Source organism: Schistocerca gregaria, chromosome 4 (genome assembly GCF_023897955.1).
Source record: "Schistocerca gregaria isolate iqSchGreg1 chromosome 4, iqSchGreg1.2, whole genome shotgun sequence".
Classification (NCBI taxonomy): domain Eukaryota; kingdom Metazoa; phylum Arthropoda; class Insecta; order Orthoptera; family Acrididae; genus Schistocerca; species Schistocerca gregaria.
In genome coordinates, this window is record NC_064923.1 from 59,969,562 (window position 1) to 59,983,564 (window position 14,003).

A 14,003-nucleotide genomic window follows, 5' to 3' on the forward strand; every position below is an offset into this window, starting at 1 on the left:
ATGTCCAATCATCTTGCCCCTTCTTGTTGCCAGTGTTTTCCGTATGTTCCTTTGTTCGACGATCCTGCAGAGAATCTCCTCACTCTTATGTTATCAGTCCATTAAGCTCTCAACATTCTTTCTGCAATCACAAACGCTTGGATTGTCTTCTGTTCAGGTTTTTCCGTTGTCCATGGTTCACTGTCATAAAATGCTGTGCTACAAACGTAAATTCTCAGAAATTGCTGCCTCAAATATAGGCCAACGTTTGATACCAGTAGACTTTACTTAGCCAGGAATGCCCTCTTTGTCCATACCAAGGCCAGAATTCGAACTCTGGTCTCCTGCTGTCAAGGAACATCTGCTAACGACTACAGCACCCTAGCACAGCGGTTTTGCACACCAGCATGGACTACAATAGCACGCCTCCCGATTCCCATCCACGCCTCACTCTCGGTTTTTTCCCCACAGCACTGCAGAGGCTCACCAAGTCTAATGGAGTAGTACTTCAGCATCGAACGAAATGGTAGGACACCAAGTGGACTGAGGCGAAAGTGAGAATTAGAATTGAGGAAGTTGACATGCTACGGTTGTCAGTTTAGTTGTGTAAAGGCACTGTGCCAGGGTGGTGTAGTGGTCAGCGCGTCTGCATAATGAACAAGACACTCAGGTTCTAAACCTAGCCATAGTAACAAATGTTTATTCACCTTCATTCGGCATACATAGTTCACAAATATTTCAGACAAAGTCTCTGGAACCATATACGTTAGTTAAATTTCATTAAAAGCACATATACCAAGGTTTCAGGCAAGACAACCGTTTCCTTCGAGTTTGAGGTGCTACTCCAATACAGTTGGCGAGCTTCTAGTTTAGGGGATATACCAAGAGGGCTGAGGCGTGAATCGGGATTTGAATTGAGGAGGAAAGCGTGCACCAGTAACCCGTACAGCTGTGCAGAGCCATTCTGCAAGAGTGGCGCAGTAGTTAGCACATCTGCCCAGTGAGCACGAGATTCTGTCTTACAACCTTTTTAATCCGTGCACTACCAGCTTGGTCTTCCAGGTTGATTGTTTCCTCTTGGTTTTTGTACATTTTGTATGTTTCCTGTCTTGCCGTATAGTTTAATCCTCTGTTTCAGAGAATTTCGAACATCTAGCAACATTTGATATTGATGAACTATATTTCCAGGTCGATAAACCCCATGAACGCGTCTCGATTTTTCTTCAGTCTTGCTTTCATTACCAACCGCAACGTCTGGACTCGGGTGTCTTTACCTTTGCTAAAGCCAAACTGGTCGCCATCTAACGAACATCAATTTGGTTTCCCATTCTTCTGTAAATTATTTCAGGACCATTTTAAGGAATTTTGGGGCCCCATTCGAATCTTATTTTTAGGCCATACTACTTTCTTTCTAGAATGTACTTTTGATTTCAATTTGTACTATTTCATAATTATGAATGATTGTTATGAGCACATATATTTGGTGCCCCTCTATTATTTCGAAATTATGTATAATTGTTATGAATAAATATATACAGGTTGCCTCTCCTAAGAGTCGTTAGGCACATATTAACTGGTGTTTCGGCAGGTATTTGCAATTTTGTTTTTGCAACATGTAGTTGGAGCCATCCCAAATCAATCCTGCTCAAAATCTTTCAATCCACGCCCATTGGTCGACGAAAAGTGTCGGTTAGTTTCCTATTACAAATAAAATGATTTTCTAACTCGAAATGTTACTTGGACGTTCCATGAGCAATCCGCAGTTAGTCTAGTGCGTCATTCGTTTCATCGATATTAGTGTAGTGCGTTATTCGTTTCATCGATATTAATCTAGTGCGTTATTCGTTTCATCGATATTTATTAACAGCAACAGTAAAAAATCGGGGCTATGAGTAGCATGAAAGACGTGAGGAGCAGTACATTTCGGGTTTGCTCCAGCTACAAGTTGCAAAAACGAAACTGCAAATGTCTACCGAAACACCAGTGAAAATGCTGCTGATGGCTCTTAGGAGTATATACATAGAGGATGCTCTAAAATTTCCTTCACAAGCTTCCAGGACTTGTAGCGCAGAATGAGTAGATAATATTTTGAAGAGAAATCTTTTGTGTCCCTTCGTTTCACTGTAGGCTCGTAACATTGGAAGCAAGGATAGTATGTTTCGTGGCCAGTATCCTCTTTCTATACCACACACTGAATGAATGAATTAACAGGGTTCTTCATTCCTAAGAATATGAAGTTACTTAACTTAAAGTAGCCCATATGTTGTGGTACAAGTTCTTCTGTTAGTCGAGTTTAACCTCACTGCTGGTGAAGGACAAGTACATTATGTACACAATTCTGGTTACTAAGTACTGACTGTCTCTGCGCTAGAGGCTGAGCTAAACACTACTGCGACTCCCACTGGGTCGCGACTGACGACTCCAGTCATTGACTCACTGGAAGACCTACTAGAAGTCACTGGCCCTCCAGTTCGTGGCGGCGATCTTAATACCGGCAGTCGAGAGGGCGTTGGCAGCGCGTTTCTTGCGAATCTGTCTTTGGCCTCTATCGACCTTCTCGCAACCGCTTTGCCACCTGGTGTGCTGGGTACAGCTTATGCCAGCACAGTACCCATATCCCGAAATGTACTATTATCACGCTACATTCATTTGAAACATATTGGTAATGTGACCACTTTCAGGCCTAATTTATTATTTGTGATTCAATACATCACATATCTCACAATTCCACTCACTAACAACCAAACTCAATCAGTTTTGACAAACACTGTAGTTCACACTTAAACTCCTCTCCTTGTAGAACCACAGTGATGCCTGCTATCGGTGAAGCTACACCTTTATCGATACCATTACGAAATTGTAGTGAGAAGGGTATGCGATGAAGTGGTTCTTGATCAAGGTGATGGGCCATACAGAAGTATCATGTTGGTGTATTCTGCAAACGTGTACTCGGCTACATTGCTCTAACACTGACAGACACATGAATGAGGCTCGAACATAAGCAGAGAGAACTTAAACATAGAGATAGGGTAGACATCAAATGACTTCAGTTGATCTGACATAACCACCGCCTACCATGACTACCCTATAGCATACCTACCTAGCAAACAGGTTCGCAAATGGCTGTATCACGGAAGTGGTAAGTTTCTGGACATAAGTTGAATTCACAGTATTTAGAGCAGCATATATATTTGTGTGTATGCACGTTCAGTTTCAATGAAAATGACGGTCTGATGTTTGACTGAGTCCATGGACAAACGGGCTAGAGACTTTGCATAGGCTCAGGAGTTCTTGGTAAAAACACATTTTAATTCCTTGTTTTCTCTATACGTGGAAAAACGTGTTAATCTCGGAATGTTAGAATACTGTAAAGTGTAGCTTTTGTAATATGTCCGTTTATCTTTTATTTTTCTTTCTTGTAATGCTGCAATATACCGGGTGATCAAACAGTCAGTATCAATTGGAAAACTTAATAATCCACGGAATAATGTAGATAGAGAGGTAAAAATGGCACAAATGCTTGGAAATGACATGGGGATTTATTAGAACTAAAACAAAATTTTGCTAGACACATGAAAGATCTCTTGAACGTATCGTTTGGTGATGATCGTGTGCTCAGCTGCCACATTCGTCATGCTTGGCCTCCCAGGTCCACAGACCTGAGTCCATGCGATTATTGGCTTTGGGGTTACCTGAATTCGCAAGAGTATCGTGATCGACCAACATCTCTAGGGATGCTGAAAGACAACATCTGACGCCAATGCCTGACCGTAAAACCGTACGGGCTTTACAGTGCTGTTAACAAACATTATTCTTCAACTACAACTCTTGTTGAGGAATGATGGTGGATATATTGAGCATTTCCTGTAAAGAACATCATCTTTGCTTTGTCTTACTTTGTTATGGTAATTATTGCTATTCTGATCAGATGAAGCGCCATCTGTCAGACATTTTGTGAACTTTTGTATTTTTTGGTTCTAATAAAACCCCATGTTATTCCAAGCATGTGTGTCAATTTGTACCTCTCTATCTACATTATTCGGTGATTTATTCAGTTTTCAAATTTATACAGACTTTTTGATCACCCAGTAAATGAAGGTCAGATTCGTACCTTACACGAGAGCTTCATACATCACGATGCGAAGGTGAATATGGAGTGTAACTTAAAACTGCAATAATGAGCAAATTTGCCTAGTACTATGTAATGCAAAAAGGGATTACATTCAGTCGACAGTAATTAACACACTGTTCCCATAATGCATGTTTCAGCGGAAGGTGAAACACGCAGCGAGAGGCGTTTTGGATTGAAATTCACAGGAACAAAGCTGAGGCAATGCCTCGTTACCAGGGGTACGACAGAAACCACTTAAAGAGGTGTCTCAGGTGGAAAATCAACGACCGACCAGGTGTCCCAGATGAGGAGAGTGAGTATAATGGCCCATCTGAGGGAGGACAAGAAAGAGAGCTTTTAGAAAACTACGTTTCGGAATTCCAAATGGATATGAAACAAGACCAGTGACGCATTTTAGATCATGTGTCCAGCGAGCGGTACACACGTTAGAGAACCAATGTACGCATTTAGGCGTCTGCAACGGGCACAAAACGTCCGATTGGCGGAAAGACGTTAGGAAGGAGAAAAGAGTCAAAGTTTCCACGCAGTTTAAAGGTAGTGACCATGGAACTGGTAGTGAGAGTTTCAACAATATAAGAGGAACGCTCCGATTGGTCGAAAGAAAACCTGATGTGAAGAACGAAATAACACAGGTGGGGAGACAGTTCGGCTATGAGTAAGACAAGACGGAAATTTTCGTGTACTCTTCACAGAACTAGCTTCAAGTACTGAAAGGAGCGCATAACGCTCCACACGACGCAGAGGAGCAATTTGTGTGAACACTTCCTTCACAGATTGTGATATCCAGTTAGAAATTCGCTGTAGCATCATTCAGCTCCAACTGTGGAGAAACGAACCAGACCATTAGTTAATTGTTGTTGTATCAACTGAGAGGACATTATAATATGCACATTGCTCAAACCATGTGCATCTATATCGCCACATTCTAAGACTAGGGATGAGTATATGTTCTCTCGCATAACGAGAAACGTAGTGAAAGTTTCTGCTGGAAAATTCAGCAAAGATATAATTAGTTTTATAATAATTTCAGCGGATGACAGCGGCCTAGCAGACGACAGCTCATCGCAGCTTAAGGTAAATACCGTGTGCAGAGGCGTAAACTCGTTGGTTCACCAACTTGCAGCCACTGTAAACTCAAGTGACCTTGGGTAATATTCTGCTCAATTTGTCACATAATTAATCAACCAACGTAGACTTGATCGTCATCCTAAAAATAGTACCGAACTTTGAACTGTAATCGGACTATTTTTGTAGTACTCACCAAAATCATACGTAAAAGTAGTAGTAGGAACACGTGAGGCAATACTGACCTTACGACTTATCTTAGGCGAAAGGTGAAGGAAAGCCAAACCTACGTTTCTAGCAATTGTAGACTTAGAGAAAGCTTTTGACAATGTTGACTGGAATACTCTCTTTCAAATTCTGAAGGTGTCAGGGGTAAAATACAGGGAGCGAAAGGCAATTTACAATTTGTACAGAAAGCAGATGGCAGTTATAAGGGTCGCGGGACATGAAAGGGAAGCAGTGGTTGGGAAGGAAGTGAGACAGGGCTGTAGCCTCTCCCCGATGCTATCCAATTTGCATATTGAGCAACTAGTAAAGTAAACAAAAGAAAAGCTAGGAGTAGATATTAAAATCCATGGAGAAGCAATAAAAACTTTAAGGTTCGCCGATGACATTGTAATTCTGTCAGAGACAGGAAATAACTTGGAAGAGCACTTGAACGGAATGAATAGTGTGTTGAAAGGAGAGTATAGGATGAAAATCAACAAGTAAAACAAGGATAATGGAATGTAACCGAATTAAGTCGGGTTATGCTGAGGGATATAGATTAGGAAATGAGACACTTAAAGTTGTAAAGGAGTTTTGTTATTTGGGGAGCAAAAAACTGATGATGGTCGAAGTAGAGTGGATACAAAATGTAGACTGGCAATGGCAAGGAAAGCATTTCTGAGAAAGAGAAATTTGTTAACATCGAGTATAGATTTAAGTGTCAGGAAGTCGTTTCTGAAAGTATTTGTATGGAGTATAGCCATGTATGGAAGTGAAATATGGACGATAAATAATTTAGACAAGAAGAGAATAGGAACTTTCGAAATGTGGTGCTACAGAAGAATGCTGAAGATTAGATGGGTTGATCACATCACTAATGAGGAGGTATTGAATAGAATTGGGTAGAAGAAGAGTTTGTGGCACCACTTGACAAGAAGAAGGGATCGGTTGGTAGGACATGTTCTGAGGCATCAAGGGATCACCAATTTAGTACTGGTGGGCAGTGTGGAGGGTAAAAATAGTAGAGGGAGACCAAGAGATGAATACACAAAGCAGATTCAGAAGAATGTAGGCTGCAGTAGGTACTGGTAGTTGAAGAAGCTTGCACAGGATAGCGTAGCATGGAGAGCTGCAACAAACCAGTCTTAGGACTGAGGGCCACAAGAACAAGTGTAGTAAGAAATTTTTTTAGAAACGTCTAGTTAAACTTCAAAATGTCGTGTTTAAGATAATTTAACCTTCTGAGAGGTGATATTTAATATTGTTGTGTTTAGGATCATTTTAATTTTTGATATTGATGAGATGCGTTACCATTACAACTGCTTATCTTTGTTGTCATATTGAAAACGGTGTAAAAGCATGCACTTTTGTGCTAATATTGCGACATTACACATGTCATTTCAACGTACACCGTTGTCTTTAACCCTAGAATAAGTAAACAAAAATATATTGCACCTTACATCCTTTTTTCCAAATGTTGCTACCATCTCGATTAGATTACCAGTGGGATATGTACGTATTTACGCATTAAAGTACGCACAGATGTTTCGAAAGTGTATACTGTAACAAGTAGAATATGCACCAAAAATATACGAATGTGCACTTAATATTAACAAATTTGTAATTATAAACATTTTATTGGTAGTGATGCAGCAACCGTACACTATTTAATACAGAACGTATATAAAGCCACTTCGGTTGCTCAAAATTTTGTCAATTGACCACAGTTTCGATGACGATTGCCCTAGTGCAATTACTCGTTCTGTACTTAATGAGGGGATTTGCACCTGAAGGTTCGATTAAGTTTTTCATCATTTGGAAGTTGATGGAAGTGACAAAAAATAGTAAAACATTTTCTTATCCCGCTACCGACAGAAAATTTAACATTTTCCACAAATTTATAAGACCTTTTTGAATTGCTTATATACAAAAATAATAGCTTATAGTATCCGTCCAAGCTCTCAAACCACTAAAATCATCAATATCTAGAAGGCCGTTACCATTCTCAGACCTTTTCTTCCTTCTTCATGATACTATTATGCTCCAGTTTCTTGCACAGAAATTTAATCACAAGCTATTTCCGCTAGTATAACACTTTCATCAGTCGCCAGTTCTTGCTTGTATTACCAGCTGATGAAGCTTTAGTGACACTAACTTCTTTCATTACACACCGTACTTTCACAGGAGCACTGTCAGTTCGGTTTAAAAATTTACTTAATGAATCCTTTTGCCCCAGTTGTTCTTTTAGAATATCACAACTACATTTTATTTTTCTGGCACCCGACAGGTACGAACAATCCATTCGACACTCTTGCATAAAGCAAATCACAGACTTCAATAGCAACACGGCGCCGATAGGGGACATCAAACGTTCATCAGTTGCTGCTCCTTCCAGCAGAAGATGCTCCTGACTTGAAATCTTGGCTGCACCGATCTTCATATATGTGGGCTTCTCACGATCCATTGAAGGAAATTATCTCGTTATTAACGAGTGATGTACAGCAAAACATTGTGAAATACATGAAAGAGGCACAATCTATTTCTCGTATTGTACATGTGACTTCTGACATGTCAGTAAACGAACAGCTCTACATATATTACAGAAATGTCGATAAATATCTTCAAGCTGAAGAAGTTTTTATGGGCTTCTATAAAGTAACTTCAACAAGTTCCAGGACATTGTTTTAAGTGGTACAGGAAGTTATAAGACATCTTATTAAATACTTTTGCGGTCAATGCTGTGACAGCGTGAGCAGTGGCAGTGGACATTCAACAGTCGGCAGACTACTAGTGCTGGCGGCTCCTCGGTTTCTCACGTGATTCCACGATCGTACACTGTGTACGACAGTGTAGTTAAGAAGAAATATTTACCGTGGCGCGGAAAGTTTTGATAAAGTAGTATCCCACGCGATTCGTCTACTTTAAAAATTTATCGAGTCGGTCACATGTTGCAATCGGTGGGTTCGGTTCCACCATCTGAGTAATTATGAGCTTACGTGAACAAAAGACACCAAATTGTGATGAAGAAATTAGGTTGAATTCGGGTCGTGTTTCCATTATACAATCCAATTTAGAAGATATACGTCTTTCACAGTTGAGTGCTCCAGTGAATAGTGGCTCCCAACCTGAGAATAATTAGCCCCTGAAGGGTAGGATGAAATTTTCTGAAGGGTAAAGCTAAACGATTCGATTCCATTTCAGTCACGAAAAGAATTGTTTTCGAAACATCATTATTACAATCACAAATGTGTAAGACCCTAATTCTGATTATGTAAGCTATCAATAATTACTCTTTTCAAGTGGCAGCAGTAATGCGGCAGAGGTTTTAGGTTCCTCACATAGACTACCCACTACATATATACCTCGTACATTGTCTCGTACATCACTGATGGCAACAGTGGGACATATACATAACAAATGCTAGATATATCAAGAAAAAAAGAACATTTTTCTCCAAGCTACAGATAATAGATGCACTATTCCAGAAACTGCTTCACTACTCGGTTCGTAACAGACAAACGAACTAATTGACAGCACAACACAGAAGTATTAAGCGATACCATAGTGCTGTATACAGTATTATTATTATTATTATTATTATTATTACTGTTGGTGGCTGTGGTCCGACATAAAGTATTAACATCCTGAAGTCTTCCAATTTCTCTCGGTTCATAAGCAATCAAGTGATTTACGAACAATAAGTGTAGTGCGCACATCTCAACTTGTTTGATTTTAAATGGGGTTGTAGTGTGCAGGTCAAACAAGTGCCGCAATGGAGAGGCGTAATGCAGGGGCAGGATGTTTTGTAACCAGTGTATACACTCACTGTGGATACTTAGCTTTCTTTTCTGAGAAGGACTTGTGGCTATGACTTGCGATGCACCAGGTATTCCTTCGTCATTCATTCTAGCAGAACACAAAACACCCACACACAAAAATACAAAGACGCGCATATTAAATATTATTCATATTCCATCGTTTACAAATTGAAAGTGTTCCAAGAAAAGTCTTTCATTCTACAATTTAGTGAGGTGCTGAAGCTGGTGATAATGTGGGGGAGGGCAGGCAACAGGTGGTAGGGATGGGGTAAGGGTGATGGCAATTGTGTGATTGCACTCTGGGGCAATCGTCTAAGAGATGTCAAGAACCACTGCTGTAATACATCAAGAGAAGAGATGCAACATAGATTTACGACTCACGGCAACATAAAATTTTCAGATGTGTTCCCTTGAAAAGAGTTCATCTTCCCTGAAACCAGCAGATTTTGTCATACTGAGATCACATTCTTTTTCAGACGATGTCGAGTTAATTTAGTTAGCAGCTGTCCCATATGAAAATGTAAGCAATGAATCAATCTTTCTGGAAGACTGTTTGTCTTCAATCGACAAGTTTGAGAGTTTGTTAACAGGCGAAACAATAATAGAAACCGAGAACCAAAGAACATAGTATGTGGAACGCATTCAATTCTAAGACACTTAGGGACTATTCCGATTTATATTTAAGATTTGATGTGTTGCTCCTCGTCAGCCTCTTCGATAACTTGGGCGTTGTTGGTCATAAGATGTGTGAACCTGACCCTGCGCATTATATTACTATTTCTGGTTTCGTATGGGACACTCTGATGAAAATTACCAAAGAGGGGTTGCAGGTAGTAACCAAGGTAGGAAAACTCCAGTTTGTATTACAGGGCATCAGAGGTGGAACTGTTAACTGTTCTTCGGGACATGGAATAGCCAACAACAGATTCATGACGGATTATGAAGATAACATGGATGAATCTTACATGATATATCTTTCTGTGAGTAACTTTATAGCTATGTGATATTCCTCAGTAGTGAATGACTTTGTTCCGAGATCATCAAAAACTCTCATCTAAAAGTAACAGGCGATTCTACCTCAGGGTACCTACTGGAAGTAGCTCTTGAATACGCCAAAATTTCTCATCATTTACATTCAGGTTTATCCTTATATGCGAAAAAATAGCACCGCCATCGAACAGTAGAAAATCAAGGAAATTGTTTTCGAGACTCAATGACAAGATAAATTATACCATTCATTACAGGTATGTGAAATAATGTTTGAAAAATAAATTGGGTTTGAAAAGATTCATCGAATCGTATCATTTAGGCAAGCTCTCTGGATGAAGGCATATGGTCCAATATTTTTTCGATTACGAACCTACACAATGCGGAAGTTACGCACTTGCTGCTGCTGTTAATTGCTCCAATAAACTTGACGTATCTCGGCCATAAATAATGAGGTAAATGCGTGGGCATGCGTGTTACGTTCCGCTGACTAAACTCTTTGGGTTGAATAAAAATTCCGCGTATTTTGACCTATGGCAGACCGTTTGTGACAGTGGATATCCACCACGTCGAACAATGTAGGAAATATTAGTAACAATTTTGAAATCGGAGGAATATAACTTTTCTTTATTGTAGTCGCGAGCGTAAACTGGTAGAAGATCCTAGTGTCTTTACTGCCGATAGGGCAGTAACGGTTCAGTTAAGTAAGATTGCGCTTAACATTATGAAGAACAATTAATATTCATCTGTTTTGAACAGATTTTAGAATCTTAGTGTCTGCTGTTGATGCATAACCCGTTTTACAGGTTAATAAGATACCATATGATTCTTAGTACTACTATTATTCTACACAAAAAACAGACTAAGATCATAGAAGATTTGGGATAAACTGTTGCTAAGTCAATAATTAACTGAATGGTCCTATAGATATTTTTTCTCTGAAAATTGTTATATTCAAAGATAGTATACCTTGTAGCGTAACACACCGAAATAAAAGGATCATTCAGTTAAAAATCGCTAATTTTGTTCTTAATGTATCTACTACGAGTAACTGCAATGATGGGCTAACCAGATGCAGAGGTAGATCAAGTCCCCAGTTCTTCGTCATCAGCCAAAAATTATTTTAATATTATGGTCCTGCGATGCAGGACGTATCAGATATGAAGCTGATAAGAACAGATATAACACTTTGATCTTATCCGGGATACAACACTTATTTATTTTTCAACGTAATCTACATAAAATTTAATGCATTTACTGCAACGCTGGGCATGCTTCCCAGGTCCACTTGCGTCTGCGTAATCGGTTATGCACTGCTGCCTGGACTCCCTCACCACTACCGAACGTTGAGACACAAAGAGCTTCTTTCAACGGGTTAAAAATGTGATAATCTGAAGTTGCCGGATCCGGGGCTTACGTGGGGTAGGGCAAGCAGACGAACGTCAGTTCTTCCAGCACCCATCCATGCGCACTTCTTTGATACGTTATGTCAAACGTTTTGGAACCCACAACGCGTGAACTTTCTTGAAAAACAGGCTCCATCATGTACAGTACAGTGGGATTATCCAACACTAATTTCATCGTCGCTGCAACATCAACCAAAGTAATAACGCCTGTTTCTCTGTATCAACTCCTCATCTCCAGGAATGTTGTTGCCCGTGCCTGCACAGACTGATCGTCCGTAGTATGCCAAAACTCCCACACTTGTTACCCTTGAATTGAACTTGTTTGTACACTTTACACTTGTGTTCAACTCAATCACCGTATTGTTCTGTCATCTGACGATGAATTTCGACTGGATTCAAGCCTTCAGCTAACAGAAATCTGATGACACTCCAACGCTCCACGTTATTGCAAACCGGCTAGAGTGCCACCATTTTGTTTCACTAATTCCTGTTCTTGAAGCAGGCATCCAACACCCATCTGATAACTGTTCTAGTACACCACCAAAAGTAACAAACAGACACAAACTTAAATGAAGTGTTGTATTTCTGATACAGCTTTTCCGATTAATTATTGAATGGATCTTGTACAGTGAAGTGCCAAAGAAACTGGCACAGGCATGCGTAATCAAATACACAGATATGTAAACAGGCAGAATACGGCGCTGCTGTCAGCAAAGCCTATATCACACATCAAGTGTTTGGCGCAGTTGGTAGACAGATTACTGCTGCTACAATGCCCGGTTATCAAAATTTAAGTGAGTTTGAAGGTGGTGCTATAACGGCGCACAAGCGATGGGGCAAAACATCTCAGAGGTAGTGACGAAGCGAGGATTTTCGCTGATGACCATTTCACGAGTGTACCGTGAATATCAGGAATCCGGTACATCAAATCTCCGACAACACCGCAGGCCGGAGAACGGGACCAACGACGACTGAAGAGAATCACTCAACGTAACAGAAGAACAATCCTTTCACAAATTGCTGCAGATTTCAACGTCGGGCCATCAACAAGCGCCAGCGTGCGAACCACTCAACGAAACATCTTCGATATGGGCCTTCGGAGCCAAATACCCAATCGTGTACCCTTGATGACTGCTCGACACAAAGCTTTTCCCCACTCTTGAGCCCGTCAACACCTACATTGGACTGTTGATGACTGGAAACATGCTGCCTGATCGGACGAATCTTCTTTGAAACTGTATCGAGCGGTTACGCGTGTGCAGGCATGGAAACAACCCCATGTATCCATGGACCCTGCACGTCAGCAGGGAACTGTTGAAGCTGGTGGAGGCACTATAAGTGTATGGGGCGTGTGCAGTTGGAGTGATATGCGACCCCTGATATGTCTAGATACGACTCTGACAGTGACTTGTACGTAAGAAAACTGCCTGTTCACTTGCATCCAGTCATGTCCTTTGTGCGTTGGGACGGACTATGCCAATTTTAACAGAACAGTGCGATACCCCACACGTCCAGAATTGCTACAGAGTGGTTACAGGAACACTCTTCAGAGATTAAACACTGTGGCTGGCAGCCAAACTCCGCAGAAATGAACATTACTGAGCATATCTGGGATGCCTTGCAGTGTGCTGTTCAGAAGAGATCTCCACCCCTTCGTACTCTTACAGATATACAGGCAGCCCTGGAAGATTCGTGATGTCGATTCCCTCCAGTACTACTAACTACAGACATTAGTCGAGTCCATGAGACGTCGTGTTGCGTCACGTCTTTGGCTCTTCAGTATACTAATGCAATGTAATAGAGATTAAATAATGTATCAGGCAATATTTTTAGGCTACACAGGACCGTCATCCCTCCACTTCACTCCAAATTAGCAAATTGCGTTACAATTGTCAGAGATTATATATCTGAGTGGATTTATAAATACTGCAAGAGAAGCACACATTAGGTGTCAGATCGCGCCACGTAATATTCTTTACTTGCAGTCGTAATTCCTCTCACCAATCATGTAAGGGACTTACCGAAAATGCCCGTCAATTTAGCTTCCTCACTAAACAACAATGGAACACACAATTACAAAATTGAGGATGATTTACCTCATGATACTCTGCCACAAAGGCAGGTACGTGCGAACTTCACTTCAAAGATAGCGGTGGACGTTCATCCACACAACTTTCTAACAATAAGCTTTCTTAACACAAGACAAATTTCGTTGGGCGTATTAACTATGATAGTAGTGTAGGTTAAATAATACTGACTATAGCAATATTTATCTATAACACGACATGACCAGTGCGAAATTGAATTACTGTCATACATGTAAATATTTGTGTAGTGGTCTAGTCCACAATAAACATTATACTGTGCAGAAACATTTGTTAATTGCTGTTTTTATTGTGGGCTTCTGTC

At 40.4% G+C, this 14,003-nt stretch overlaps 1 non-coding gene across 1 annotated transcript; it reads right to left on the minus strand.

Moving 5' to 3' along the window:
• Positions 1-11,217: 11,217 nt before the first annotated feature.
• On the minus strand, positions 11,218-11,405 carry LOC126268487 (U2 spliceosomal RNA). Its single transcript, XR_007549119.1, has one exon. It is a non-coding gene; the product is annotated as a U2 spliceosomal RNA (small nuclear RNA).
• Between the last annotated feature and the right edge of the window lie 2,598 nt (positions 11,406-14,003).